Source organism: Antechinus flavipes, chromosome 1 (genome assembly GCF_016432865.1).
Source record: "Antechinus flavipes isolate AdamAnt ecotype Samford, QLD, Australia chromosome 1, AdamAnt_v2, whole genome shotgun sequence".
NCBI classification, from domain to species: Eukaryota; Metazoa; Chordata; class Mammalia; order Dasyuromorphia; family Dasyuridae; genus Antechinus; species Antechinus flavipes.
The window spans coordinates 725,623,048-725,650,370 of NC_067398.1; the positions used below are offsets into that span (position 1 = coordinate 725,623,048).

General features: G+C 43.4%; 1 pseudogene; it reads left to right on the plus strand.

Annotated features, from left to right (window-relative positions):
• Positions 1-12,988: 12,988 nt before the first annotated feature.
• Positions 12,989-26,327, plus strand: LOC127545848 (zinc finger protein 345-like; annotated as a pseudogene).
• The last annotated feature ends 996 nt before the right edge of the window (positions 26,328-27,323 follow it).

A 27,323-nucleotide genomic window follows, 5' to 3' on the forward strand; every position in this document is an offset into this window, starting at 1 on the left:
CTAAGCGAAATGGATGACTACCTCCAAAAATATAGGCTTCCCAGATTATCAAAGGAGGAAGTAAATTGCTTAAATAGTCCCATTTCAGAAAAAGAAATAGAACAAGCTATTAACCAACTCCCTAAAAAAAAATCCCCGGGACCAGATGGATTTACATGTGAATTCTACCAAACATTCAAAGAACAATTAGCCCCAATGTTTTATAAACTATTTGAAAAAATAGGGAACGAAGGAGTCCTACCAAACTCCTTTTATGACACAGACATGGTACTGATACCTAAACCAGGTAGGTTGAAAACAGAGAAAGAAAATTATAGACCAATCTCCCTAATGAATATTGATGCTAAAATCTTAAATAAGATATTAGCAAAAAGACTACAGAAAATCATCCCCAGGATAATACATCATGATCAAGTAGGATTTATACCAGGAATGCAGGGCTGGTTCAATATTAGGAAAACTATCAATATAATTGGCCATATTAATAATCAAATTAACAAAAACCATATGATCATCTCAATAGATGCAGAAAAAGCATTTGATAAAATCCAACATCCATTCCTATTAAAAACTCTTGAGAGTATAGGAATAAATGGACTTTTCCTTAAAATAATCGGTAGCATCTATTTAAAACCAGCAGTAAGCATCATATGTAATGGGGACAAACTGCAACCATTCCCAATAAGATCAGGAGTAAAACAAGGTTGCCCACTATCACCGTTACTATGTAATATTGTATTAGAAATTCTAGCTTTGGCAATAAGAGTTGAGAAAGAGATTAAAGGAATAAGAATAGGCAATGAGGAAACCAAATTATCACTCTTTGCTGATGATATGATGGTATACTTAGAGAACCCCAGAGATTCTAGAATTCCTACAAAAAATACCACCACCAACAAAACCCTTTTCATCTAAATATTTATATGCAATGCCATTTGGTGTACACATATTGTTAAAATTCATTGTTTATGGTACTTTTAAGGATAACACAGTTTCCCCATTTATCTCTTTTCATCATTTTTTTGCGATGTGTCTGCTGAAATCATGATTGTCCCCTGCTTTTTTAGTTCACCTGAAACACACTAGATCATTGTCCAGTCCCTTGTTTACTCTGTGGCACTTTTAAAAGGACAGCTATGTGGCACTGCAATGGATCCAGTGCTGGGCCTGCAGTCAGGAAGATGAGTCTTCCCGAGTTTAATTCTGGTCTCACTTATTACCTGGATGACCCTAGACAAGTCTCTTCATTCTGTCTGCCTCTGTTTCCTCATCTGTAAAATGAACTGGAGAAGGAAATGGCAAACCACCCCAGGATCTCTTCCAAGAGAACCTAAATGGGGTCATGAAGAGTCAGACATGACAGAACAACATAATCTTATTCTGTAGTCTTTGTATCCCTCAGCACTTAGCGTAGTGCTTCGCACATAGCAAGTGCTTGATAAATACATCTCTGTCTCCTTTCTCTCTGTTTCTGTCTCTTATCTCTCTGTCTCTGTCAGTCTTTGTCTCTCTGCCTTTCTCTGTCTCTCTCCATGTACCTTTCTCCCTTCCCACCCCCCTCATTTGTCTCTATCTCTCTGGTATATATTACACCATAAAATCTCCTGCTCCTCCCTTCTAGATTCTTAACCATCCACTGCCTACTTCACCAAGTATGTTTGAGCAAAAGAAACATCTACATACTATTAATGTCATGAATTAACACCAGCTTTTAGAAACCAGGGGATCAGAAACATGAAATAAGCTTCAAATAATCTTCATCCAAAACAATCCCAATAGACTTTGGACAGAAAATGCCATCTGCATCCAGAAAAAGAGCTAAGGAGATGAAATGCAAATCAACACATACTACATTCACTTCTTTTTTCTGTTTTTTTTCCCTCTCCCATGGTTTTTTTTTCCATTTTGTTCTGATTTTTTTTCTCCTAACATGATTCATAAAGCAATGTATATTAAAAATAAGTACATTACATATATTGCATTTAACTTATGCTTTAACATGTTTAACATGTATTGGTCAACCTGCCATCTGGGGGAGGAGATGTGGGGAAGGAGGAGAAAAATTGTCAGTGCTGAAAAATTACCCATGCATATAACTTGTAAATAAAAAGCTATTAAAAATAAAAAAGACAATTCCCTTATCTATGGCCAGACGAGGTGCAGGTGTGTGGGTCCAGGAGCAGGGGAGTCACAGACCATCCTGAAGCCCACTGCCTCTTCACATCCCCCCTCACCTCCTCTTTTACATTATCAGAGCTTCCCTTGGGTAAGTGAGGGTGAGAGCACTCAGTCATGGCTCTTCAGAGGCTCAAGATAAGCATGTCCTCTCCACCACCAGGAAGAAACTCTATCCAATGCTCAGTAACATTCCTCCCCAAATCCAGAACTTTTGCAGTCCCCTGTAAATCAATTCCATTGACACTGGGTACAACAGAATGTAATGACCACGTATTTAAAATCAGCCAGAGTTAGGAATTCAGATTAAGGGAAAAATCTTCAATCTTTATTGAAGTGAAGAGATGAATAAGGATTGTGATAGCAATATGGGCAGCTTTGACAGGAAGCCAGTTAACAGAGAGAGACCTGAGCTGAAAAGCTGTTGCAATCGCAATCGCAAAATGCTAGCAGTCTCTCCTTCCCCTTCCTTTTCCACTCCCTTGCCTCCACCCACCAAAATCATCATTTCCTATATAACACATCAGGACTTGCACAAAGAGTGGGGGGGGGGCATTCTTTCTTCAAGCTTATATATTAATAGAGTATGATCCAATTACTATTTAGCCTCATGTGCTTGGGACCTCAGTGCATCAACTCAAGCCTCAGCCCATTACAACAGAACATAAAAATAAGCATCAGCACTTAACAGAACAAGAGGGATTAACCCAACATGGCAGTAATTATCTCCAGTGACATTCAGAGCAAATATAGTATGCAATAGCCCTAGAACAGCCTACAACATCACTTGACAGATTGTTTCATGGAACTTTAGGTCTAAATAGCATCTTGGATGCAATAAATATCCCAAAAATACAAGTATAGTCAAAGAACACAAATATAAAGAATAGCAAAAGCAAAGTAAAGAAATAATATCAGAAAAACCTACATTTTAACAAACTATGCAGGAAAATCTGCATCTATGCAAATAAATGGACTGCATATTTGATAGACTCTCATAAAAACAAACATGAACAAGAAAATAAGAAACACACTCAAATTAAGCCAAGTTAAAATGCAGCAATGAATACATGTAATTACATGCAGACACATGTTAAGTGGGGGACATAAGAATTGCCATCTGCTGCCAGATGAAGAGCCTCACGAGCACAAGGCCCTTCCCTGAGACAACCTGGGCTGATGATGGGACTGCTCCCTCCACCCAGTCCTCTGTTGACTCTGGGCCAGAAGTGGGGAGTTTTTAGGTTTGGGAGCCACTGGCTGGACATTAGGATGACAGGGGTTGAAGGGCCCTGAGCCTCAAAGAAGGTGGACACAGGAACAGGAAAATGGGGATTTGGGTTGGAGCCATCTGCTAGCCCCAGGGGCTTCTCCCTGCCTGGGAACTCTGAGGCAAGAGCATCTGTTCAGAGGAATTTCTTGGTCTTCAGGGAATGGCCAGTCAAGTTTTGGGACTGTAAGACTTGTCACTGTCCAGGGTGGGCACAGAAGCCCCAAATGCCCCTGGGAGAAAGGTCAGACAGCTCCTCTGGCCTGGGGCAGAATACTAGTTGGATGGCCTGGCCAGGTGGCCAGGTGGATGCCCACCTCGTTAGCCTTCATTTGGGGGCTCTCAGGCAACATTAGGGAGCTTAGGGAAGCTCCCATGGTGGACCAGGGGACTCCTTTACTGGGAACACAGATCCAGGGTTACCACAGGTTCTAGACTTTCATCACAAGGTTTGGAGCAAACCTAAGGTGAATGTAACAATTTTTCCAGTTTAATATCATCAGGTTACTAACTCTTCTGTTATCTGATGATCCATTTGTCCCTATCACTGACCCTCCATTCACAAGTGAGAGGGAGTGTGTAGACCTCCCCTTCTCAAACTCCAAGGCCATAGGGGCAGGCAGAGTGTAAAGTCCATAGCTTCTTCCTTGGTGGAGTCGTACAGGGACCAGAGATGCCTCCAATGAGAGTCAGGTATTGGGCTCTGTAAGGGAAGGTTGGACTTGGTATCCCCTTGGGGATGGAACGGCGTGGTTCTAGACCTTGGCTACAATGCCAACCGAGGGCAACTCGGAGCAGCAAAGTCTCTCCTGTGGTCTGAGAGAACCCAGTGACCAGAGCAAACCTAGTTCCTGTCAAGAGAAGCTGTCAGACAACCAAAAGGCACTTAGTGTTCTTTCCACAATAAAAATGAAATCCAGAGAGTCCTGCGGGCTTTGAGTCCTCAGCACAAGTTGTGCTTTTCCTTGTCCTTGCCCCTGGCATTGCCAGGACCTCCAAGGATTCCCATCCTGAGCTTGTATCACTCTTCTCAATCCCTTACCTGTCTCCTCTCAGTCCCTTATCCATCTCCTCTTAATCTCTTATACATCACCCACTTGGCCAGCCATCCTCCCACGGGAGCCAGAAGAGGTTTTCCCAAGACCCGAGATCCCCCAAGCTGCCAGCAGACTCTCTGGGGGAAGTCTTAAACTTCCAACTGTGCTGCCATGCGCTGTAGCCTCGGCCCAGGGTCTCACAGAGGGCCCTCACTGGGATCACCCGGCCTGTGGGGCATCTGCGTCCACATCAGCCTTCTCATCTTCCACAGTTAATGCTGAATCCAGAACCTGGGTCCGTCTCTGAGATGCGGCATCTAACGTGGCATCAGTCAAAATATGTCAGAGACTGTTGCAACTTGACTCCATCCACATAGACTCAATCCACATTGAACTTCTGGGTTACAGACCACTTAAAAGCCAAAAAGTCTCCACATTGTATGGGGCAACAAGGGAAGATATTCCTGGTTCCCGAGGGCCATCGCTCTCCAGCACAGGACTGCTCCAGCTCCTCTGTGTGCAGATAAAAGGCTAATTTGGATCCTTCTGGGCCGACACTGGGCATGTGTGAGGCAGCTGAGTGTCTACATATCTACCCATCAGCCCCAAAACCAAAGGGTTTTGTAGGTTTGAAGAAAACTTTGCATTTCTTCTCCTTCTGCTTTTGCATGAATTATGAGTGAAATCAATCGGTAGTTTCACAATATCCACAAAGATCTTACACTTGCAGTACTTGCTAAATTCTAAAAACATTCTTAATTCTCAAAGTGTCTGTCTTCTTCAAAATTTTCCTTATGTCTTGCTGAAATACTTTGTGACCCACACACTTAATAGCAGCTCTGAAAGAGTATTAATTTATTCAAGTGTTATACTACTTTCTCATCATTTTCAAAGCTTGCTTTAGTTTGCTTCCTTCTGCATTTTTGTTTTCTGTTGCACATTTTTCTCCCTTCCTTCCCCCCAAACAAAAGGCCACCATTAAACATAGCTATATGTGTATGTATGTATGTGTGTGTGTATCTATACATATGTAAAACTATTCTATGCATAATTGTATTTCAGTTCTTTCTCTGGAGACAAATAGCATCTTCCTTCATATATCCTTTGCAGTTGATTTGAGTATTTATAATACTGGAGAATTTATTTCTGGAGAACTGGAGAAACTAATTTCCAGTCCAATTTCTTGGGATCCACTTGTGTGTTTAAGAGTCAATGTTCTTGTTAATTTTTACCACTCTATTTTTCAGGAAACATCTACATGAGCTGCATGGATGGTTAAAATGCACTAGGACTGAGCTCAGTTTGTTTTTTGCAGTATCTCATTAATATCTTGAACATATTGGAAATCAGTTCCAACCTGCACTGACACTCCATTGATGGGGGTCAGACATGAATGTAGCAAGGTAATGTTGCCTTTGGTCCTCTTCTTTGGAACTTCTTTGGAAAACTTCAAGCCCATCTCAATGTATCCCAGATATTGGTAATTGCTGTTTCTAAAAGGCATTTTTCCAGTCGCCTCTTCTAGAGTGACTAGAACTTGAGGATCTTTTGCTGTCCCTTTTATTCCAAATCCTCAGTCTTCATTGTCATCTCTGTTCCCGGGCAACAGACCAAGAATTAACTGATGACATTAATCTTATCTCTTTTAGACTCCATGGAGATCCCCTCCTCCCTTACCTCCATTCCCCCCTTCCTCACCTAATCTAGATTTGCCCACACCTACCTCAGGAACTATGATCAAATAAACTCTGCCATTACTGCTGGATGAAATTTATTCATCTACTCTCCTATCTCTCCTATCTCTGCCATTTTTTTTCTCCAGTTCACTTTACAGATGAGAAAACCTAGGCTACCTGGTAAAGTGACTTGCTCAAGGTCATTCTGCTAGTAAGTAAATCTGAGGCTAGACTTGAACTCAGGAAGAGGAGTTCTTCTGACTCCAGCCTGGACTTATACCCACTATGGCACCACCTAGTTACTCATGTAGTAAATAGTAAATAAATGTATTTGTATTTATTTATTTCCTGATGCTGATCCTATAGTTTTCACCTTCTCTAACAACCATACCATATTCTCTTTAGGAAAGAATTTAGCCTGTGAATGGCCATGTCTTCTGCAGTTGGGATGGAATCATACTATCTTTGTCATTTTTGCCTAATGGTGTTCACATATTAGTCAGTCAATAAGTTTTATTGTGCTTTATTTACTATATAAACATGATGTGAGTAGTGTCCCAGAGACATTTTAAACTCAATATATCCCAAAGTAAACACATTCTCTTCCCTTCAAATCCATGGAACAAAAATTCTCCTTCTAAAAGACACACACACAAAAAAAGCTTTAAAAAAAGGGAGATTTCCATCCTGGTTTCCAGGTATTTGGCAGGAATGATGCCCAAGACTCAGGTGACTATCGTTGCTGCATTTCTTTCAATTTTCTCTGAGAAATTGATCAACTGGCTTATTGTTTATTTTAAATCAACACATTTATTGATTTTATTTTAATAAATGAATTCATTTGATCAAATTTGTGGTTTTATAAAAATTAATTGAAGATTGTGTTCATTTATTTTGTCAACAAACAAAACTATTCCCTTTTTTTTTAAAAAAACAAAGAAATGCATTTCTTTATTTTTTGGATGACCTTTTCAGAATAATGCTTTTCCAGCAGTCCCAACCTCAAGTAATAAAAATCATATTCTAAAAATTCCCCCCCAAAACTTAAAGCCAACCTTTAGTGCAAAGCAGCCTTGACAAGAAAAAATTTCTTGCCACACAGGCCATTCCCCAAATTCTTTATAACGGGGTAATTTCTCCCAAATCTTCCAAAGGGTAATAATAAATAATTGGTGTTATGGGGAAAAACAAAGAAAAATTAAAACAATGCTTCACTTCCTGGACAGAACGTGTAGCCTTGGTGAACAAAAGTCTGAAAAACAGACTTGCCAAACTTAAAAGCCAAAAAGATATTTTACAGAATGGTCTGGGCAAGAAAAACTCTTCCCACATTGGCCATGAAAAAAACATTGTATACCTCACTGATTTTAAAATTAAATCCCTTCTCTGGCAGCATGTAAGCTACAATATTAGCTTTTGATAAATTTTTTTCAATAAATAAATTTATTCTCTTATTTTTACAAAGAAACAAATTTCTTTTTTTTAGAGGACAATTTCATCAGAATGAAGGTTTCCAGATCTTCAGTTTTCCATTCTTTTGGCTATAAAAGTTTCTGCAAAACTTTTAAGCAGTATAAAAATGGCCAAAGCTAAGATGACAGGAAAAAATAATGATGAATGTTGGAGGGGATGCGGGAAAACTGGGACACTGATGCATTGTTGGTGGAGTTGTGAAGGAATCCAACCATTGTGGAGAGCAATCTGGAATTATGCCCCAAAAGTTATCAAACTGTGCATACCCTTTGATCCAGCAGTGCTACTACTGGGCTTATACCCCAAAGAAATACTAAAGAAGGGAAAGGACCTGTATGTGCCAAAATGTTTGTAGCAGCCCTGTTTGTAATGGCTAGAAGCTGGAAAATGAATGGATGCCCATCAATTGGAGAATGGCTGAATAAACTGTGGCATATGAATATTATGGAATATTTTTGTTCTGTAAGAAATATCCAGCAGGATGAATACAGAGAGGCTTGGAGAGACTTACATGAACTGATGCTAAGTGAAATGAGCAGAACCAGGAGATCATTATACACTTCAACAACGATACTGTATGAGGATGTATTCTGATGGAAGTGGATTTCTTTGACAAAGAGATCTAACTCAGTTTCAATTGACAAATGACGGACAGAAGCAGCTACACTCAAAGAAAGAACACTGGGAAATGAATGTGAACTATTTGCATTTTTGTTTTTCTTCCCGGGTTATTTTTACCTTCTGAATCCAATTCTCCCTGTGCAACAAGAGTTTGGGTCTGCACACATGTATTGTATCTAGGATATACTGCAACATATCTAACATATATAGGACTGCTTGCCATCTAGGGGAGGGGGTGGAGGAAGGGAGGGGAAAAATCGGAACAGAAGCGAGTGCAAGGGATAATGTTGTAAAAAAAAAATTACCCTGGCATGGGTTCTTTCAATAAAAAGTTATATATAAAATAAACAAATAAATAAATAAAAATTAAAAAAATAAAAATGGCCAAAGAGGGAGGTTATATCTTTTTTTATTTCAGACACCTTGACAAGAATCATCCTTCTTTCAAAAGCTAGGGAGTTGAAGACCCCCTTTACCAGAAATCAATTATTTCTGTACTTTTCCAATCTTTTCTTTAAACAAATTAATCACTTGGGTTTTCCCCCATGATTTCAAATTAATAAATTTATCGATCAGTCTTCATCTTTGCACATAATAGAACAGAAGCTCAAAACACTGACTTCAAGCTGAAGCTCCCTCCTGACAACCTTTTGGTTTCAGGGGCGTGCTTTAATAGTTAGCTCATAAGTGAAATGAGCAGAACCAGAACCAGCAGACCATGGCAACAAGATTATATGATGATCAATTCTAATGCATGTGGCTCTCTCTTCAACAGTGAGATGATTGAGATCAGTTCCAATGACCTTGTTATGAAGAGAGCCAGCTACACCCAGAAACTGTGGGAACTGAGTGTGGATCATAACATAGTATTTTCACTTTTCTTATTGTCGTTTGCTTGCGTTTTATTTTCTTTCTCATTTTTTTCCTTTTTGATGTGATTTCTCTTGTGCGACAAGATAATTGTGGAAATATGTATATATTGAACTTTTTTTTTTTTTTAACCATTTTTAACATATATTGGATTACTTGCCATCTGGGGGAGGGGATTAGAATACAAGGTTTTGCAAGGGTCAATGTTAAAAAAGTATCCATGCATATGTTTTGAAAATAAAAAGCTTTAATCAAAAAAAAAGTTAGTTCAAATTCCATTTATTCTAGGTCCTGCAAACTGCCAGAGTCTTTTCCTCTGAAATTCCATTTTCTCTATAAATAGTGGCCTGTATGTGTCTATTATTTACGTTTCCCCACTGTCACAGTGTCTAGAGTGCTGGACTTGGAGTCAGAAAAACCCGAATTCAAATGTGACCTCAGACATTTACTACTTGATCCTGGACAAGTCCTGTAACCTCTACTGGTCTCATTTTCCTCAATTGTAAAATGGAGATAATGGTACCAATCTCCCAGAGTCATTGTGAGGATCAAATGAGTGCTTTTCAAACCTTAAAATACTATATAAAGGCCAGCTGTTGTAATTATGCAAACAACCAGGAACATATAAGACTTTTACATGCTAAATCAAACTTTATGTGGAACAAGATTGGAACACTGAAAATTCTCAGCTTTTCTGCATGGTGGAGCCACCTGGCACTCTGATGAAGCTTGAATGTTCATTCTTAGAATAATGGATTATTGCCTACATTCAGAATTGAAATAAATGTCAAGTTCCAGCTAGAGATTAAGGAAAACAATGGTAAAGATTTTTTGTTTTTGTTCATGGACTTCAGGAACTTACAACAGACCACCAAGGGATCAGAGTATTGAGGTAATGCATGTGTCACAAGGTGCATTTATTGAGGTCTATGCCCTCAGGGGGCTAAAGTCCTTGAAGAAATTAGGAGCCCAGCAGAGTAAGGTAAGGGTTTATATAGAAAATGGTGAGTAAGAAAAAGGGAGAATTGGTAAAACAAGAAAACTGGAAAATCTCAGATAGGATTTCTCACATGTAGTTTCTGTATGGGGTGGGGGAGGAATTCTTTTATGTCTGTCATCAGATAAATATTGCCAGATATTCTGCTGCAGATGGATATCTATTCATAACTGCCTCATTGAGCCCACCAGATATTAGCTTTTTATCTTTATTGCTCATAGCAGAAAGTTTCTGCTTATCTCATCATTTCTCCCAGAGTCAAGTGGGGTAAGGGGCGAGTCATTTATTCTGTAGTGCTTCAGGCTGACAAAGGCCATACAGCTGTCCCTGCCTCTGGGGGAGAGAGATGATTTAAACTGAATCCAGGAGATGCAGGGAAGTTCCTGTGGAGGTGTAGCCATTGTGGATTATTATCTGGAGTTTAAAAGACTCCAGCCTAGAGGATAAAAAGCTAATGAGCAGATTCAGAAGGCACTGGCCAAATATCAAAAGCAACAAGGCTGATAAAAATAATGTAAGTTTTAAACAAATTTTCTACCATCTCAAATTATTCAGTCTTAACTTTGTTTATAATTTGTAATCTTTTACAAAAATGGATAGGAATTTCATATAATTTACACTTCAGTCTCCAATTTGAACACATTATACCAATTTAAAAAGTTACATTAAAACTGACCAGTACTTAACTTTAATTTGTAAGATTCCCTAAATTGTTGGTTGTTGGCTCTTTCCGAATTCACACAAACCGTTTTTTTTTTCCTTTTTGTGAGCCAGGGAAGGGTTAAGTGTCAGTTCTATTCCAGAGAGCAGGACTTCACCTGGGAATTTTCACTGACACCACCCTCAAACCTGCCTCTTGATAACCCTCTTCTCTCTTTTCCAAACTCTTAAATCCTGTGTTCACACAGTCAATGCAAACAGAATATAATTTCTTTTCTACCCATGCTTTTACTATCATATGTCAAATAATTTTAACTGCAGAGTACATTTTCTCTCTTTTTCTCATATACTCACCCCTGCTACAGAGAAAGAGGGAAAAAGGAGAAAAGGAGGCTCTCTTAGCTGAAAGTGGGGGAGGGAGAACTGAGTCCCCATTTTCACCATCAGGTTCCTTCTCAATGAGGAGCTGGGCAGGAAGAGAGATCATTAGTCCACCCTGAAAAAAGGCCAGATTTTCATCAGAACCTTGGGCAATTTCTTGTTTTTTTCATAATTTCACATAGTCTCTTTTTTCAGTCAGGGATTTCTTCCTGCTAGTCCTGGCCAATTCATTTCCCAATTTCTGGGCTAGGTCCCAAATTCTCTTCAAGTTGTAAAAAGTGTTATAGTTAAGGGAGCTATTGATGGGCCACCTGTCCTAGTTCTTTGGACGGTTTTGGGTCCAGGATGATTTCAGAAGAATATGGGGCATCTCATTTTCAGGTCTTATAAGCTGATTTTGCAGAAGACTAATGGGGAGCTCCTCAGAATGGAAGGGGGCTGTCTTATAATGCTGTAAGCCTAAGAAATTAAATGGTAAATGAATCTAGAAGTCCTTCCATGTTTCAGTGAAGGCCCTGCATGTAGGCTGTTGTGTCCCGGAGATCTTGAAGACATGCTAAATCCTACACAAACATAGAATATCTGTTGCCTTAGGAACCTAGTCAGCTCTCTGAGAGTGATCATCCTGTGGGAACTGCTTCGTGAGCTCTGGCTACCCTCTTGATGGAGAACACACGGGATAGCTGACCATTACTTTCTTCTGCTGGCAGTCAGCCTTCTTTGTTTGCAAGGGTTTCCTTTTCGAGAAAACCTTTGGCATTTCACCCATGGAGAGGATGCTGTGCCTGCGACCCCTCGTTCCCAATACAGACCCTGAGGGCTGTATCCAGGATTCCCCAGCTGAGAGACTCAGGAGCTGGTACTTTGTATGTTCTTTTCTAAAATATGATCATTCTCTGGGAGATTTCTTGGGGGCTTCTGGAGGCAGCCTTCGTTTCAGTTCAGATCAATAATCACCTCAAATGAAGCCAGCTTGTTAAAAGTTCAAATCCTTTATTGTTTCCTTCAAAATAGCCCCGCAAGCTTTCCTTAGTTCCGAGAGCTCTTGTTGCTAGTCTCTGAATCCTGGCTCTGAATTAACTGATTTCTGGCTCTCAGTCTCCTAAACGGACTCCTGACTGAGGCTCTTCATTTATACGCTCTTTTAGAGGTGTGAACTCAAAGGCTGACTCCTCCTCCCAGAGAGTGGGATTGTGGGTTCCTGACTTGGGAATGGCGGATGCTAATGTGTGAACTCTTAAAGGTGGGAACTCTGAACTGGAGAAGTGCTCAGCGCCACGCTAAAAGTAGACAGCTGACTTATCTCTTTGTAAGAATCCCCACAGTACTTCCCTGGGCTGGCGATGTTTTCCATTCCCTCCTATCTATACTGACATTTCTATAGTCATATTAGGATTGGGATTCAGTAGCTATTGTCACAAACTGGGCGTTTGCCTAAGACATCTAGCTTCTTCTCGAGGGTCTCGCTGTAGGTGCAAATCCGAGCCTCCATTTCCTTAACCATATGAGGCCCACGGGCACTAGGACGCAAGAAGTCCTGTCAAGCCTTCCTAGGGGATTGGGGAGCACAGCCTAAGGGAGGAGGAGGCAAACTTGGGGTTGGAGAGGATGAGTGAAGACCGCCCACACTGCACGCCCCAAACGTTGAGGTACTGAACGCTGTCTCCTAAAGAATCCAGGTTCGGACCGGCATTCCCACCCCACCCCCCACCCCTCCCCCACCCCAGGGGATCCGATGCGGCCACACAAGTGAGGGCAGATCTTTGGCGCAGGCGCTGCTGCAGAAAGGCCCGGCCCTCGGCCGAGGGCGGACACGTGCCGGCCTCCCTGGCCCTGGACGCTGGTCCCAGGGCCTCTCCTCCTGTAACGCGGAGATGACCCTGCAAAGGTGCGGAGGGAGACTCCACGCGTTCAGCCCAGTCCCAGGCCCGTCCCTGTGGTCGGGGCGCCTCCGGGGACGGGTGCGAGTCCTAAGTCGGGAGAGCAGACAAGGCTTCCTCCGGGCCAGCCCCGTCAGCCGGCCACTCCCCGGGGGCCGCGGCGAGAAGATGGCTCCGCTGGGAAGTTCTTGTTTTGTATAGCGCCCACTCCAGGCGCAGCCTGGGCCGAGCGCTTTATATTCTCATCTGGCCCTCACAACAACCCCGCGGGAAACTGAGGCACGCGGCGCACCGGGGGTCTGAGGCTGGATGTGAACTCGGGGCCCCTCCCCCACAAGCTGACTAATGGGAACTCCGGGCGCGCAGACTCCGTAGCATTTATGCACAGAGCTTAGCGAGGGCCTAATTCGCAGCAGGCGCTTAATGGGAACCGGCTAAAGAGAGGAAGAAACGCAAATTAAGAAAAGAGGCCCAAGGGGCGTGGCCGCCGCCGAAAGGGGCGGGGCCTGGGCGTCCAGCTGACTCCAGGGCGGGACCAAGGGGTTTTTTCTCTGCCTGAAATCCAAGGCATGCGCACAAATCGCCCTGGTCTCTGGACTACATTTCCCGGGAGAAACTGTCGGGTAAACTCTCGGAAACGAGGAGAAACTGGTCTGGGAGACGCCGGAGGGAGCAGGGCCAGGGAACACCCTACGTCACTTCCGTTTTCTGTTCCGCATCCCGAGGCCCGCCGCCTGACGCTTCCAGGCCGCCTCTGAGAAGGGTCCTCCGGGTGAGTGAGTGCCGGGCCCGGACTCTCGGGGGCCTCGTGCCCTCTGACCTCCACGTAGAGGTCTCGTTCATTGCCCCTTCTCCAGGCCCTCCCCCATCTCTCCAGCCTAGGGGAGGGGGGCGGCTCGTGCCCTCTGACCCGCTGCCTTGGTTTCTCTTTCTGTCACCTCCAGCCTGGGGGGAAACCCCGCGGATAATCCCCCTTCCCCTTCTCCCCTCCTCCCCCCTCCCTCCTTTTCCTCCCTTCCTCTCCCCTTACCTCTTTCCTCGCCTTCCCCCCTCCTCTCCCTGCCCGAATACAGGGGTCAGCCCCCTCACAAGGCACGTGGTTCACACCTTAGTCCATAAAGCACCTGACACTCCTGCCCTGCTCTAGAACCTGTTTGTCGCCCACAGCGAGTCGGGACCTCGAGGTGAATGTGGCCCAGCGGGGAGAATATGTCCGTTGTCCTGGGCTTGTCTGGCCCCCCAGCAGCCCATTCCCGGGCCCATCTGGAGCTAGAAGGTCCCTGGGCTGTGCGGGACCCCCATGTTCCCACCCCTACGTCTCTGAAGGCCCGGGCGCGGCCCCCGGCCAGGCTGCTCTCCCTGGCACAGAGACTGGCCCATAGCGTAGCTGGGGTCTGCAGGTCCCTTCCCGGCTCCTCTCTGCCCTCCTGCTTCCCCCGGGCCTCCCTCATCCTGCCGCCACCAGCCTCGCCCAGGGCTCCGAGCCCCTCCTCCTGCTTCTCCGCTTTAGCGCCACCAGGCTCACACGCCAACTGGCCCCGCTTCCGCTTCCGCTTCCGAGAGCGAAGGCCCGCGTCTCTCAGCGCCGGGCTTTTTCTCGGGCTATTCCCTGTGCCCCCTTCGGACCGCTGGCCCCCCCTCCCCCCCGGTCTTCCTTGGCTCCCCTCGGCTCCAGTGCCGGCCTCCTTCTCTCCTGCCCATCCCGCGCGGCACTCGGTGGTTTCCGGCTCCCGCTGGAGCGCGCTCCCGGAGGAGGGGCCGCCCGGGGGAGGCGCTTAGGGAATGTTAATCTCCGCGGCTCCCTGGTGAGTCGGGATCAGACTCATTTCCTTTATCAGAGTTTTTCCAAGTTTCCATTTCTGTAACTGAACAGGCGGCGTAGGAGGGTCCGTCAGGAAGCAAATAAAGCACGCGGGACCCAGCTCAGAAACGCCGGGGAGGGGCCTGTGGATTTAAGTTCGGGGGCGGCCCCAGGGTCCTCGGCCCGCCCCCCTGGGACCTGCCCTGACCTCGGGGTCCCCCCCCACGCTTCCAAGGACTTGCAGCCTCCCGGGTGCGGCGCCCCCCGGAGCTCCCCGAGCTTCTCCCTGAGAGCTCACCTGCCGTGCTCCGTGACGGGCTCTCCGCCACCATTTTCTAGTGGTTGTTGGAGCCCGCCAGGGCTTCCTTTGCCGGACCCTCATCCAGGTCCTGTCTTCTGTGGGTGCTCCTCAGGACCCCCACCCTGGGCCCCCTTATCTCGGGACGCCTTCATTGTGTGACCTCAGCGGCTCCCAGGAATTTAATGACACGAATGATTCTCGTTGAATCTCACATCTCTAACTTTTCAGCCAGGTTGAGCTTGATGTCCGCCAGACATCTTAGGCTCCACATGTTTAAAGCAGAACTCACTCACTTCCCTCCCAAACCCTCCTCCCTTCTCGGTGACCGCCCTTCCAGCCCCCCAGACTCACCCCACTCCCCTCCCCCCCATTCCCTGATCTATCTCATACCCATCTCGGGGCCAGAGCCTCGGGAGGTCTCCATGCTTCTCTCCCCAAGCCTGTCCCCGGCTGGGGAACACCAGGAGCTTCTGCCCACGGCGGTCTCTCCCCCTCCTGCCCATTACCTCCCAGATCAAGCCCAGAGCCCCCTGACGTTCAGAGCCCTTCCCCCCCTTTAGTCCGGCTGCTTCTCGGCTCTGGGGTCCCTGATCGCTGCCTGTGCAACCCCCAGCCCCAGCTTTGGACCTCCAGTCTCTGCCCGGTGGAGTGCTCTCTGTCAGCCCCACTTCATGCTTTCCCAGTTTCCTCTAAATCTCGATTCCTCCAAGAAGCCTTTCCTGCCCCTAGTGCCCGCCTCCCCATAAGTATTTCTCCTTTATCCTGTGGACAGCTTGTGTGGGTTCTGTGTCTTCTGCTTCGCTTAGCCCAGGGCCTGGCACATAGTAGGCACTTAATAAATGCTCATCGTTTGATTGGTCATATCCTTGGTGCCTTAGCCCACTCCCTTCTGGTATATGGGCACAGGTGGCCAGCATGTGGGGATCAGTCCCATTCATTGGTCATTTCTCCCCCTCAGACCTGCCTTCCAGAGACTTTCCCCACACGGAGGCAGCTTCCTGGGGTCAGGAATGGCCCTCGTGCTCCTGGCAGCCAGGGCCCACCAGGTAAGTGGCCATTTCCTGCTTGCCAAGGTGGCCCCGGGTCCAGAACTCTTGACACTTTGCTGTCTCACAGGCTGTGAGTCTGTGTCAGGGACCTCTCAAGCCAGGAAAGACCCGAGAAAGCATTTTACAGAAGAAAGCCAGAGGGTACAAGAGGGCTTAGCTCTTCCAGCCTGATTTTATAGATTTTACGGATAAGGAGACCAAGAACTGGTGGGGTAAGCGGTCCTTAACCCAGCTCTCCTTCCTCTCCAGCCCCCTGCCTCCTTAGTCTGTGAAGGGCACATGGAGGGACTCTCCCCCACTCCCCAATTAACTCTTGTTTACCAGGGCAGTCAGATCTGCCAAGCTTGTTATTATGGAGCTTTGGGGCTTGAATCCCATCTTCAGAGTTTCTATAGGTCTCTGTTTACTCAAACTTAGAGCTCAAGAATCTCATCCAGTCTAGTTGGGAGCGTCAGCCCAAAGACAGGATTTAGTTCTAGAGCATTTAAGATAACAAGATAGGGAAAGTGGTAACCAGGTATTTTCCCTATAAGCCTTGGGCATATTCTTCTACAAGTATTTGTTTCCTACTTATCTGGTCCCTGATGCTTCACTGAATAACTAGAGTCATTCAGCCTTGAATTAGAAACAATATTTGTTAGTTACCGTGTTTCCCCAATAATAAGACCTATCCTGAAAATAAGCTCTCCCCTTACGGTGTAAGATTCCTCTAAAATAAGCCCTATTGAGATTGCTACTGTGGTGAAGGTGATCCCCTGCGCTACACACTACATTACGGTACCCTCTGTATGCACCATGTCCCCCCACCCCCACACACACAAACGCACGCCGAGCTCCGAGCTGCATCCAATCAGAGCTGCAGCAGTGAGCGCGTCATCCTGCTCTTCCCCAGTGATTTGCTTGCTGGCGCCATTGAGAGCAGTGCCGTGGAGGAGAACTGAGGCAGGACAACATAAAAATGTTTGTTAAAATAAGCCCTCCCCTGAAAATAAGCCCTCTGGCGTTTTTCTGTCCAAAAAAAAAAAAAACTAATAAGACAGTGTCTTATTATCGGGGAAACACGGTATATCAAGTGACTGCTTTGAGGAAAATTTTCTGGTAAATCTCTTTTCACCAAATGTCTGAAGTCTGGTACAAAATATCTTAGGCTGGAATACTCTTTCTAGGGCTTCCCCAGAATTCTTAGCAAATTTCCTCAACCTGCAAAATTGCATTAAAGTTACAAATCAAGAATAGGGTCTATAAAGTGAAAACAACTCAAAGGTATATTTGTGGTGTTAGATCATCACAGGAACGTTAAACTTCAGGGACTCGAGGCTGAGATTAAAGTATTGCCCTGTAGAAGGACCAATTGTGTCAAGCCACATAACAAAATATGTTCTGTGCTGTATTTGGATATCTGCATGTATACTGTCCACTTTGACAAGTGGGAGGTTGCCTTTAATTAGGGCACTTGTCAATTCAACTCTCCCAAGTTTTCATTTACCTATAAATATAAGACTCTGGTCCTGCCTCAATAGCCTGCTGTTCTGTACCCCTTTGCCATGACCAGGACATCTGCATTTTCATTCATTTCTTTCTTTTCAAATATTTCAGAGTATGTACAGCATGGGGCCAGACAGAGTAAAAAATAAAGAGTCTGTATATGATGATGGAACCACGGGACCGCCAGAAAGAACTAAATTACTGAAATTTGGATTCTACTAGTTAGTCTTAAGGATTTCTGGCACTGCCTTAATATGAATAGACAAATGAGAACTCTCAGTAGCTCATTCTTGGCTTCTAAAGGAACATTGTCCCCATGACCATTTCTTGCTTTGACTAGGGAAGAAATTCTTTTCTTCAAAAGCTCTGACAGGTTCTTAAGGTGAGCTTAGCTCCCTTGGAGACGGTTTTTATTTCTAAGTTTCTCATAGAACTGCTCTAGTATTATGTTTACACAATCTTGATACAATCTTTGCAAATAGCCAGGATCAGCACAGTAGCCAAAGAGACATTGGTAACTGGGAGAAAAGCTCAGGTAACCTGACAAAGTTAAGCATAATCCTGAATAGAAGTAAATAAATAAACGAATGAATATTCAGTGAATTGACAGACTTTCAGGATTTTGTGCTTGCTCTTCCGGGGTGATGCCCACAAACAACCCTCCAGCAGCCCCCCCCCCCATTGTTCTCCCCCCCACCTGCTGCCTTTAGTTCCTGACTCTCAACCTGGAGGAGGTATTGTGCAGAGTGGAAGGGGAGCATGTATTTTCGAGTTAATAACTTTGAAAGTTACAAATATCCAAATGACCAAAAAAAGGATTCTTCCCCCCCTTCTCCTCAGGAAGTCTTTCCTAGCCGTTGGTGCCTCTAGTGTGTCCCCTCCCCCAGAGGCTCCTCTGAGGGCAGCCCTTGTTCAAGATTGTCCTTGGTCTCCTCCGGTCTCCCGGTGGTTCGTGACCCACAATGGGCACCTGATAAGGGTTTATTGAAGGACTGAGCTTAATATGTAGACCCAGAAGAGTCAGGAGGAAAAAAAGGAAATGATAGATGAATATTTCAGTGTTTAGTAAAGTGCTTGGTACGCTGTAAACACTCAATAAACGCGACTTAACTAATGAATTTGATGCAGAAATTGTAAATAAGATGTTTGCAAGGAGACATGGTAAAGGGAGATCACATACTGACTGGGTGGCTGGGTGCCATGGATGAGGGTTGCTCTGGCAACAAAGATACCGGAAGCTCCAGTTAGATTCAGCAGCTGGAGGAAATGCTTTTCTAGGTCCTTTCTTCCAGGGTGTGCCCCTTGAAGGCAGGGCCATTCCCCCTTTGACTTTCTGTCCCTAGCCAGGAGATCTGGAACTTTTGCAGAGCCGGCATCCCTTGATGGACACCCGGTCTTCTTCTGAACAATCTCCCAGGGAAGCTTTCTGTGAGGGAAGCCTCAATTGCCTCTCTGCAAATTCAGATTTGTGATGGACTCAAAGGGCAATGGAAAGGCAAATGACCTGGGCAGTGGGTGACTTTAATATTCCTGAAGGACAGTTCTAATAGATTTGGGATGGAAATGCCATCCACACCCAGAGCAGGCTGTGGGGACACCCCAAAGGAGAAACGGAGGCAGAGCTCCAAGCATCCGGCTCCTGCCACCAAGCAGACCCCAGACCGCCCTCTCACCTCAGGGCTCTGTGTAGGGTTACAAGTTTGCTAAAACTAGAACCGCATTTCCATGGTGACCGACCAATGCACCTGCTGAAGTGTGAATTCTGGCAGGGTTATAAGATTCAAGATCAGCACTGAGTGGGCAGGGGAAGATGGTGCCTTTCGCTGCTGGAGACTTAGCACCAGGAACATTGGGGGGAACTTGGGGGGCTTTCCCTCTTGCTGGCATGGAATGTGGGACATGCAGGATAGAGATATTTCATGTCAGCCTTCTTAGGGTACTGTAGTTATGCAAATCGGTGTCATGTCGATAGACAAATATATAGTGATCTATAAGCAGGAGCCCTGCAAAAAGCCTCTCTCAGAATTTATATTTCTAAATAACATATATAAATTATGAATTACTTATACTTATTATCTAGTCAGTCATTTAAATATTATTAAACGAATAATTACTAACAATCATCCCCCTCATAAAATCACAATGAACTGATTATTGATTAGGGTTTGAGTTGGGGTCCCCAATAAATCAGGTTTCTCAAAACCATGGAGACTGAATGCAGATAGAAGCACACTATTTTCACTTTCTTTTCCTTGTTTGCTTTTTCTTTATTGTGGTTTTCCTCTTTCTGTTCTGATTTTTCTTTCAGAACATGAAAATATGTTTAAAATGATTGAACATGTTTAACATATGTAAGATTGGTTGCTGACTTGGGGAGGGGAGAGGTGAGGGAGGGAGAAAAATTTGGAACTCAACATCATATATAAATGAATATTAAAAACTAACTTTACATGTAATTAGAAAAATAAAATACTGTGGAGGGGAAAAAAAAGAATATTATTGAGGAATATGACTGGGGGTAGTAGACTAGTCTTGTTAGGATAAAAGATGAACTTTTCGAATTGTTCCATTGGCCACAGTGAAATGTAGAAAAGAGATGTAGAAGAAAACTTACGAAACATACTTGAACCCCTAACGCTAGATCTGGTTCTAACTTCAAACCTGAATGTGATGTCTAGAATGTGATAAAGTGGGCAGAATGAGAAGTTATGAGTGAGTTGTCATTTGTACAGTGGAAGTGCTACTCATATTGATGCGATCAGAAATTCATTGAAACATAACTAAGAAAGAGGGCCTCTGGTGTGGGTTGACAGACCGTCCTCAAGATCTTGACAATGTTAATCATCTGAAGAAACTTTGTATGTTTGTCTGGAGGAGGGAAAACAGAAGGGAATTGAGCTCAAGGTGCTCCTGCATCTGCCTTGTGAACTCCTGGACTCCTTCCAGCAGTGCTCAAGAAGGGCTCTGGAAGCCAAACAATCAGAGGTAACTCTTGGAGTACACTATCCTCGCATCCTCAGTCTGGAGGGGGAAAGGACCTCCCCCATGGTCTTCTAGACCAGCCCTTAAATTAGGGACCTGGAGCCTGGAAGATTAAAATGGCTTGTCCTGTATCACTCAGGTTCTTCGTGTCCAAGGCAGGTTTGGACACATCATCGAGCCATCTGACTGGGGAAGCCATGTTGCTCACCACATCTCCTTCCCCAGTGGGGGACAGCCCCTGGGTGATTACATTCATGTCTGGTATTTCAGGGCTCAGTGACCTTCGGGGATGTGGCTGTGAACTTCAGCCCAGAGGAATGGGGGCACCTGGCCCCTTCCCAGAAGAAGCTGTACCGGGAGGTGATGCTGGAGAACTACCAGAACCTGGTTTGCCTGGGTAAGAACCTCAGGCCTTTCCTGGACCTAGACTTTGTCCCAGAGAAGGTCTGATTATTCTGTGGGGAAATGTGTTGTGGCTTGAATGGTAAGTGAGTTTAATGTAGTGGGCAAAACCCAAAGGTTTTTCCTTCTTTTATGTCACCTGTTCCCAAGTAGAAAGTTTTTCAACAATTCAAAAAGCATTAATTAATTTCCCAGTTAGTAAAAGATGCTTTCCTAGGCCCCGAGGATAAAAAGACATAGTTCTTGTTCTCAAAGAGTATACAGTCTATGAGAGATCTTTGTAAACTGTAATCTAGCTGCTTGATTGTGTTGCCCTTGAGATTGTACCTTCCCTGATGTAGTTCCCTGAGGTCCAGAGTTGGATTTTGAATTCTCAATGCCCAAAACATGAACTCTTTCCACTCTCGTCGGGAGTAGTTCCAGTGAACTAAGGCTAGATTTCCTGTGACTCCCATATATCTCTCAGGAGCATAGTACAGATCATTCTTGAGAAGGCCTTGATTGCTCTTTCTTGAAGGGATACCCACATTTACCTTATAGTAGAGAGGATAGGAATGAATTCTGAGCTGATTGTCTATCAACAGCCCTTTCATTTCCAATGCACAGGATTGGCAGCTTCAAAGCCAGATGTGATCAACCAGCTGGAGCGAGGTGAAGCTCCTTGGATGACCAGAGGAGATGTCATCTCAAGGAATGACTACCCAAGTGAGTGAGTAAACAAGAAAGATGGATGAGATATGACAGACACCCCAGTCTTGTTTTCTTTTCAGGATACTAGAGTTTTCCCAAACTGGAATGCGCTGCCTCTGGGAATATTCAGTTCTTCCCCAGGAGTTATAGTCAGGTTTCTTTTTCACGTCTGCTTTAAAGTCAATGACTCCTGAGAGTTGTCACAGAATCCTTGGCTTAGGGTTTCTTTGTAATCAGCAAATAACAAATGTGTATCTGATGTATTTTAGACCAACACAGAGGACACTTTCTCCCTCATGAGGTCTCTTCTAGCTTGAAATACTCTGATTCTGGGATAATAGGATCATATATCTGGAGTTGAAAGGAACTACAGGTGTCAGGTAGTCTAGCTCCCTTATTTCTCATTTATGAGGAAACTAAGCCTTAGAGAGACGCTTATGTGATTTGTCCAAGGTCATATAGGTAATAAACCAGAGAGATGGAATTTCAACTCAGATAATCCAGCCCCCAAAGTCGTGCTCTTTTTGCTCTCAAGACATTCAGAATGCAATAAACAATTAATTTGTGTTCCTTAAAACAAGCTGTGTGCAATTATGTCCTTTTTTGGGGGTCATATACTGGGTTCTTTATTGTTTAAGAACCCTGGGTGTTTTAAAAAGGAAACGAAAGAGAAAACCTCAAAGGAGAGTCTGAAGGAATAGAAACCTCTTAATTATCTCTGTTCTTCCTTTTGTGATTTTCTTTAGCCACAGGAATATGTTTATTGGGACTAAGGAGTATTTAGAATCATATTATCTTAGTTTTGCTCAGAAACTGAACAGCAGACCAAGCTAATCACGTCTCTGAATTAATTCAGGAATCTTCTCAGTGTTATCTAGAGTTAATAATTCTTCACCCTTATTTCAAAATTTATTCACAGTTCAGTCCCTTGGGTGGAGCCATCAGGATGAAAGAGGATATTTAAGCTCTACTTTTGTTTCTGCCAATCATTAGTTATGTGATTTTAGGCAAGCCATTCTGAGCCCCAGTTTCTTCATTTATATGATATTAAAATGGACTTATTTCATAAGGTGGTTGTAAAAATCAGTGTGAAGGATGATTTATGTAAATTATAAATGTCTGTAATAAACCTAAGATGGTATTATTTGTTCTACCTGTAGTTTTATTTTCCTGGAGGAAACACACAAAAAAATCTAAGTGTAAGGCAGTAAATACATGGGGATGTTTATACTTTGCTTTCTTTCAGATTGGACATTTAGGCCTGAAGCCAAGGAATCAGTTCCAAAGCTGGCCATTTCTATGGGATCATCATCTCAGAAAAGATTCACAAAATGGCATGGTTCTTTGGTCTACAATTTCAGAGCAGCCTGGGGATATGATACTGGGTTAAAGAAGAAGAGCAATGAGGAGACCCATTTGCAGCCAAGAAAAATTATCCAAAGGAAAACTCCCAGTAAACCACAAGGCCAAGAATGTGATACCTATGGCAAAACCTTTGGTCTTGAGCCAGCCATTTTTCCACAGCAAAAAGTGTGTATAGGTGGGAGTCTCCAAGATTGTCATACAGACAGAGACAATATCAGTTTATATTCAGACCTAAATTCATGTAGCAGAATATGCTTTAAGAAAATATTTTCTAAGTATAATGAGTATGGGAAATCCTTCATTTCTAAATTAGACTTTATTGAATATCACAGATTGTATCCTGCAGAAGAAACATATGAATATAATGACTTTGGGGCAGTCTTCAGTAGCAATCCATCCTGTAATTCCCAGCAGGAAGCTCGTATTGGACAGAAATCCTATGTTTGTAATGAATGTGGGAAGGCTTTCTTTCTGGGTATACACCTCATTGAACATCAGAGAATTCATACTGGGGAAAAACCTTATGCATGTACTGAATGTGGAAAGGTTTTCCGCCTCAACACCCAACTTACTCGACATCAGACAATCCACACTGGGGAGAAACCTTATGAGTGTATTGAATGTGGCAAGGTCTTCCGCCAGAATGCCCACCTTATTCGTCATCAGACAATTCATACCGGGGAGAAGCCTTATGAATGTAACGAATGTGGCAAGGTTTTCCGCTTGAGTGCACATCTTACTTGCCATCAGACAATTCACACTGGAGAGAAACCCTATGAATGCAATGAATGTGGAAAGTCTTTCCGTGAGAAGAAAGGTCTAATTTATCACCAGAGAGTTCATACCGGAGAGAAACCTTACATCTGTCCTGAATGTGGAAGGCCTTCCGCCAGAGGACAGGACTAAGTTATCATCGGAAGGTTCACACGGGAGAGAAGCCATACGAATGTCAGGAATGTGGGAAAGCTTTTCGTCAGAGGACAGGACTCAGTTATCATCAGAGAGTTCACACAGGAGAGAAACATTATGCGTGCCATGAGTGTGGGAAGGCCTTCTGGCAGAGCTCACAGCTTACCCAACATCGGAGAATTCACACTGGAGAAAAACCTTTTGATTGTCCTGAATGTGGAAAGGCCTTCCGTTTGATTGCACAACTTAACCAACACCAGAGGGTTCACACTGGAGAGAAACCTTATGAATGTCATGAATGTGGGAAAGCCTTCTGGCAGAATGCAGAACTAATTTATCATCAGAGAATTCATACTGGAGAGAAACCTTACAAATGTAATGAATGTGGGAAGGCCTTCCGCCTGAGTGAACAGCTTTCCCGACATCAGAGAATTCATACGGGGGAGAAGCCTTATGAATGTAATGAGTGTGGGAAGGCATTTCGTGTGAGTGGAAAGCTTACTCAACATCAGAGAATACATAATGGAGAGAAACCCTATAAATGTCTTGAATGTGGAAAGGCCTTCTGCCAGAGCTCGGAACTTACTCGACATCAGAAAATACACACAGGAGAGAAACCTTATGAATGTCTGGATTGTGGAAAAGCCTTCCGACAGAGTGCAGAGCTCACACTCCATCAAAGAAATCATACTGGAGAGAAACCATATGAATGTAACGAGTGTGGGAAGGCTTTCACCACCAGTTCAGCTCTTACCTACCATCAAAGAAGTCACACTGGAGAGAAACCATATAAATGTCATGAATGTGGGAAAGCATTTTCCCGAAGAGCAACACTTAGTCAACATTTGAGAATTCATACTGGGGACAAACCTTATGAATGTCATGAATGTGAAAAGGCCTTCCCTCAGAGGGTAGAACTTATTCGACACCATAGAGTTCATGCTGGAGAGAAACCTTATGAGTGTCATGAATGTGGGAAAGCCTTCTGGGAGAGCGCGGAATTAATTTATCATCAGAGAATTCATACTGGAGAGAAGCCATATGCATGTGACGAATGTGGGAAGGCCTTTCGGGTGAGAACACAGCTTACTCGACATCAGAGAATTCATACTGGATCCAAACCATATGCATGTAATGAGTGTGGGAAGGCCTTTCGGGTGAGAACACAGCTTACTAGACACCTGAGAACTCATACTGGAGACAAACCTTATAAATGCAATGAATGTGGGAAGACCTATAGGCAGAGAGCAGATCTTACTAGACACCAGAAAAGTCACACTGAATGTAATGAGTGATGGTAAGTTTTATGTCTAGAGGAAATACTTTATTCAGCATCTAGGTAGTTTATACTGGAGAAAGAAACCTTGTCAATACAATAAGTGTGAAGTACCTCAAGCAGAAAACAAATTTATTAAATTTTAATGAACTTGAACTGTATAGAAAAAAGGCTTAGGAAAGTGGGCAGGCATTCTGTTAGAACACAGGATGTAATGAACATCAGAGAAGTTATACTGGAGAATGATTATAATAAATGTGGAAGCTTTTCACCTGTGTATTGTCTGTACTTTCTATCACAAAATATTGGAGGGAAACCACATAAGTATAATTACTGTGGAAATTCCTTTGGCTAAAGCAGAAGCCTGTATCAGAAAGTTAATATTGAAGAGAAACCTTTTAAATTAGCACTCTTTTCTATTGTGATTTCATAGTGTTCATTTTTAAATTTTTGTTTATTTAATTTTCTTCCCTCTGACCTGGAAATGGAAAAAGTTCATCAATTTTGTTTTGTTTTTTAAAAAAGTTTTGTTTTCTTTATCATCAGTTCTGCAACCTTTTTTTTTTTTTTTTTTTTTTTGTTTGTTTGGTTTGGTTTCTGAATTTATGCTCTATTTTCAAAATAGTTTTTTGGGTTATTTTGTATTTGTTTTGTAATTTTATCAGTTATTTATCCAATTTACTAATCCTCTCTTTTTCCATTTTTAAAAATGTATGTTATCAGAGATATAATTTTTCCTCTAAGGACTACTTTAACTGCCTCCCAGAAATTCTGGTATTTTGTCTATTATTTCATCTTATTCTTTTTCACGTTATTGTTATGTAATTCATCTTTTGTCTCACATGTTATTTTGAGATCTCATCGTTAAGTGTACATTTAGCTCTGTTTCTTTATTTGTACTCTCTGTATTAGATACTCTTTTTAACCTATTTTGCTCCATAAGGTAGCATTTACTATTTATTTTTACATTTCTTTGTACCCTAATTTATAGTCTGGTTTTATAAAGGTATCATGTGATTTTGAGAAATGTGTGTATTTTGTTCCCATTCAGGAAAGTCTTTCAAATCTAAATTCTTCAGCAGTTCAGCTTTACATTTCTGTGTCTGTGTTTCTATTAGATTTATCTCATTTCTGGCACATTGCTTGGCACACTAAATTTTTTTCACCTATACAGTTGAAGTGGATGGAATAAGAGAGGTGATTTTTTTTTTCAGCAGGAAATACTATAGAGAGTACATAGACCAGAAGTTCTGAATAATTTTTTTGCATCATAGTCCCCTTTAGCAACCTAATGAATCTTGTTATCTTCTTCAGAATAATATTTTTAATACATAAAATAACATAGTGCTTAAAAAAACACTGAAATACAGGTATCCGAATATTTTTTAAAATTAATTCATTGAATCTAGCCTAAATCTCTGATTTTTATAGAAAAGGGCCAAATATTTTTCAATGTAGAGCATTTGGATGAAGATCAGAACGGAGAAACAAGTGATTTTTCCCTTGAAGCCTAAAGTAGAGCCCCTGGAAAAAAGGAGAAAATAGACCCAGGAAATGGATTATTAATCTCTCACATAGGCAAGATTATACTAGTGATTAACTTTAATTAGCCAGATATCAACTAGGAGTCTCTACCAAAAGCAAGGAAACTTATAACTTCTTGATGTACTTGAGTCAACAAAACGATAATTTTGTTCTTCAAAAAGTACCATTTTTATATCAAGAAGGAGAAAATTGATCAGTGCATAGAGATGATAGGAACCTTGGGGGAAGTGATCGCTCCCTCCTGAACTTTGCTTACAGATCGGGAGCTGAGGGAGGGGGGAGACCTTGGTGGCCACCCACTCCCACCTCCGATTTACACTAAGTAAGGAAAGGAAAGTAAAACGGGGACTGGGGAGGGGGGCGTCCAGGGTCTGGAAAATAAGCCTTGGGAGAAAGGGCGGGCGGCGTCTCCTGGCCAACTAGGGACCCCCAAGGGCGAAGAGCGGCCGCCCGGGCCCGGAGAGCGCAGAGACAGGGT